General features: G+C 39.3%; 1 long non-coding RNA gene across 1 annotated transcript in view; it reads left to right on the forward strand.

The window, feature by feature from the left end:
* The window catches only part of LOC126501420 (uncharacterized), a 14956-nt gene that overhangs the window by 9631 nt on the left and 476 nt on the right, over positions 1-4849 (forward strand). The window contains exon 2 of the long non-coding RNA XR_007591673.1: positions 3767-3862. This is a non-coding gene — a long non-coding RNA (uncharacterized lncRNA). The remainder of the gene's footprint in view (positions 1-3766; positions 3863-4849) is intronic.

A 4849-nucleotide genomic window follows, 5' to 3' on the forward strand; every position in this document is an offset into this window, starting at 1 on the left:
AGGGAGACTTTTGATGACTGCTTCTATTTCCTTAGGGCTTATAGATCTATTTAAATTGTTTATCTGGTCTTGATTTAATTTTGGTATGTGGTACCTATCCAGAAAAATGTCCATTTCTTTTAGATTTTCCAATTTTGTGGAGTACAGCTTTTCGAAGTATGACTGAATGATTCTCTGGATTTTCTCAGTGTCTGTTGTTATGTCCCCCTTTTCATTTCTGATTTTATTAATTTGGATGTTCTCTCTCTGCCTTTTGATAAGTTTGGATAAGGGTTTGTCTATCTTGTTAATTTTCTCAAAAAAAAAAAAACCCAAAAAACAAAAAAACAAAAACAAAAAAAACCCAACCCAGCTCTTTGTTCCATTGATTCTTTGTATTGTTTTCTTTGTTTCTATTCTATTGATATCAGCCATCAATTTGGTTATTTTTCTGGCGTCTACTCTTCTGGGGTGAGTTTTCAGCACTTAGGTTGGTGTGATCCTGAGCAAATGAATCTCTCTGCAATTCAGTGTCCTCTCCTGCAGAGAATGGACCGTAACAGTGTCAACCTCTTAAGTGTATTGTGTTCAATGTGGTAATGCCGGTAAGTTGCTTCACACGTTGCCTGGTACCCGAAGCACCCGGTCATTAGCTGGCACTGGAAGATGGGGAGCTGCTGCCAGAACTTGCCTTTTGTCTCTGAGTAGAAGAAAGAACCCCACAAAGAACCTCAGGGTATCTAACTTCTGAGAGAGGTCAAGACTGATCATAAAGAAGAATTTCAAATTCAGCGAGTAATGACTTCAGTCAATCCAAAGTGTTCATGACATCACTTTGATTTCCATTTTCGCATGTTATTGAGAGAACAAAGTAAATTTAACATTGGTATCCACATTAAAAAAAAAAATTCACTTCTGTACTTGTTAGTTCTCCTGGGTGTGAAGGCGAGAGATTCCATTTCTAGGTCAGCGTCTCTTCACTTCACGTGGTCCTGGAGCGTGTGCTCCACACACATTGGCCTGTGCTGATGAAACAACGGTGAGTCAAGCCGTTCAGCCCTGGAAGGGCGCTGCCCCATGACTACTAAGGCGTGTGAAGGATAAGGGAAACCCTAGTCTCTAGGGAGATCCGGGAGTTAGCGATGTGTGCGAGCCTCCTTAAACTGAATGTCAATTTCCAAACATAGCTTCCTTTAACGAAATGTGGTAAGCTGCTGGGTGGCCCGGTCCTTTGATGTGGCATTAGGAGCTTCAGTGGTATTTGGTATTTGGTATTGTGGTATTTGGAGCTTCAGTCTAGTCTCTGTGCTGAGTTCTCTCGATGATTCTTGAGGTGGGCAGTAGCCTGGGATACACACGTTTCTGCTTTACCGGGTGGCGGGGGAGAACACAGCTGAAAGTCTCATTGCAGTGTTTACTATAAAGCGACAGTAATCACGACCACAGATTAGTACGAGGACAGAAAAATACAGCAACGGGTTAAATATGGAGCCTCCAGACAGTCCCAGACACAAGTGGAAGTTTGTTTGGGGACGAAGATGTTAATACACAGCAGTGGGGGAAACAGGTCTTTAAATAAATGGGTCCACTGATTATACACACGGAGAAAGAATCTTGACCGCTGATACCAACCTAAAACCACATGAACTATCCAAGTAAACACGAAGGTGATGTGCAGGGAGGGTTTCCTTAGGGTTCTGATAGGAAGGATCTCTTAGCTGGGAATAGTGGCGCTTGCCTACAGGTCCAGCATTGAGTCGGAGGCCAGCATGGGCTACACACATAGAGAATTCAAGGTCTAGTTTTCAAATGGAAATTTGCCAGTAGAGCTCTAACTAGAGTCAGATGAGGCAATCAGGAAGATAACATTAGACTCCTGGCTCCACCGTTCAGTCTCTTCTCTGACACTACCCTTTAAAACCGGGCACCTACATCCACCACAATCGTTGCAAAGCAAATGAAAACCCGCAGCTGCTCCTCTTCCACGACTCAGTTCAAGAGTCCCCGAGAACGCTGCATGGGTGCCCCCATAATTATGTTGGAACCCTTGCTGTACTGTCTTCACATGGGTAGTTTTGAGGTTTTATTTTTCCCGTTGAGACACATAGAGACACTTAGTAGGAGGCTGGATTAACAGTTGAGCAAGCCAGCTTTTGGCATGAGCTGCATGAACTATGGCCAACATTGGTTCAAATGTGGCCAATCCAATCTATAATCTTGGTAGCAGTGTACGAGGGTATTGCGGTTCCACATCCTTGCCAATGTTTAGTAATGCCCGTTTTTATTTGGAAAAGCTATCTTATTATTATTGTAATTAGTAGTTATATACATAACAATGGTGTTTAGTGAGGGTTTTTTTCATCTGTATTATCCATTCAGGTACACTTAGAGTTTTCAGATAAACTTATTTTTTTTTCTGCACATTTTCTATTAGTTTTGTCACTCTTTGGGTCTCTCTATGTATTTGATAATGATATTTTGTCGGTTCTTTTTTATTTTTCTGAAGTTTCTTTGGCTACTTGAGTCTCTGTACTTTTGCATCTCCACAAAGCTTTTAGATATACTTATATTCCCACCACAAACCTGATGTGATCTTTTTCACTTAGTCCATAGATTAAAACTGGGAGTAATTGAAATATTCACAACATTTAGTTTTCAGATGTATGTATATGATAATTCCTTCCATTTACTAGGTTTTTGTTAGTACTTATCAATAAAATTTATCATTTTATTCCTTCTCATACTTTTAAGTTGAAGTGTAGAAGTAAAGTAAAAATTATTTTCTTTCTAGAAATACTATTATTAAACGCATTAGTACCAGTCTAATTTAGACTATTATGAATTTTATATGAAAACAGCTATATCATTCAATAATAACAACTGTGTTCTCCCAGTACTGCAATATTTTCCCATGATGCTCTATATCTCTTAGTCTTTATCTTCATTTTCTCTTATTATACTTGGTAATATTGTTGACCACTTTCTAGTTCACTGAGTTTTATTTAGCTATATCTAATCTGGAGTTAAACCTACTCATTGTAATTTTAATTCCAATTACTACAATTTTCTTCTTAGAAGTTTCATTTTCAAGTTTGCTGGTTACCTCATCCTAATTTTCGTATTTCTTAAAAATATTTTCAACCTTGATTTTCACAGCTCAAACAGAACAGACTCTTAAAAATTATGTTTGGTAATGCATTTATTGAACATATTTTTTAAAGTCTGATTATAATGCTTTTTTTTTTTATGTTGTATCTGCTCTCAGTTGGGTAGAAACAAGCCTGGTATTATTCCAAGTAAGAACCTGCTGTATGCATTATAAAGACTGTTTGTTAGGCTATTTTGCCGTATAATTTCAGGAAATGGGTTCTGTCCTTTCCAAGGGGTCATAAATTACATCTAGGTCCAAGTGAAAATTATCCCGCTAAAATGTGTGGCTGTCAGCACAGGGGAGGATTCATTTTTATATTGGGTTCTGCTCCATAATTACCACAATGCCCTATTTTCCAAACGAAGCCAGTCCAAGGAGGTTTTATCAGGGGAAGGCAGAGTGGTCATTCCCTCCATATCATTCAACCACTTCTGGAACACCCCCGAAACACCTGCATACAAATGAAATCAATGCAAGCTGAGACGTGTGTGTGTGTGTGTGTGTGTGTGTGTGTGTGTGTGTGTGTGTGTGTGTGTGTGAAGTTTTCCACTCAGAGAAAATAACTCTCATTGGCCTGGGAACATATTAATGAATTGGCCCTGGATTTTAATGCTGTTCTGCCATGTTTATTACCAGGTTGAACTGAAGTTTAATGAAGACCTGCTAATATGTTCCCAAAAGTGAGAAGAAAATTCAGTTTTAAGCATGCATGAAAATGAAAAGAATTTTACTGTGAGTAACAGTGCACCTACCGCCTAGATTCCACACCTACTGTTTCAGAAAGCTACCGTACAGCCCTCTGGTGTGAATAACGGTGCGACTACCGCCTAGATTCTGCACCTACTGCTTTAGAAAAGCTACTGTGCAGCCCTCTGCTGCATCCAGCTCTTCCTTTGCACTCGCAGACCCACCTTCTTTACGATGCATTTCCAAGCTTATTGAAGACATTAATACATTTTACCTCTAAGTAATTCAGTAGGCATATCATTAAACAGAGTTCAATATTTATTTGGTTCCTTCTTGTGATGAATTTTATGTTTATTTTGTGGCATTCACAAACCATGAAAGTGACAGTTAGTGATTTTTTTTTCTTTGTCTTTGCAGCAGGATCTCTCTATGTGACCCCAGCTAGTCTGGAATTTAATATGTAGTCCAGGCTGGACTTGAACTCATGATCCTTGAGCCTTAGTTTCCTTACAGACTGGCCCTATCAAGTTCAGTTTTCATGTGTGCCGGTTAACACCCCAGCGTGCATTTAAGGAAGAGCATAGCCACAGCTTGGAAACCCTCCAAACCCTTCTCAGTCATTTCCCGGGAGCCCCCAGAGACAAGCAAGCTTCTTGCCCCTCCCAAAAACTTGTACAAATGGATTCATACTATATAAATTCCTTTAAGAAAATATTTTACTTTGGAATAATTACAGATTCTAAGAAGGAAAAAATAACATGGAGAAATTCAGTGAGCAGATAGGGTGAGATTATCCCAATAAATCCGCTGTAAAGTAAGTCTTGGTAATCTACGTCTTTCTAAAACCAGTATTTGGCTCTATCATTAAAATAAAGCCATCTGCTGGGTGGTGGTGGTGCACACCTTTAATCCTAGCACTTGTCAGGTAGAGAAAGGAGGTTCTCTGTAAGTTTAAGACCCACATAGTCTAAAGAGTGAGTTCCAGGACAGGTGCCAAAGCTACAGAGAAACCAATCTCGAAAAACCATATAT

Source organism: Alexandromys fortis, unplaced genomic scaffold (assembly GCF_014885135.2).
Source record: "Alexandromys fortis isolate MF-2015 unplaced genomic scaffold, M_Fortis_MF-2015_v1.1 scaffold_41, whole genome shotgun sequence".
In the NCBI taxonomy this organism is placed as follows: Eukaryota; Metazoa; Chordata; class Mammalia; order Rodentia; family Cricetidae; genus Alexandromys; species Alexandromys fortis.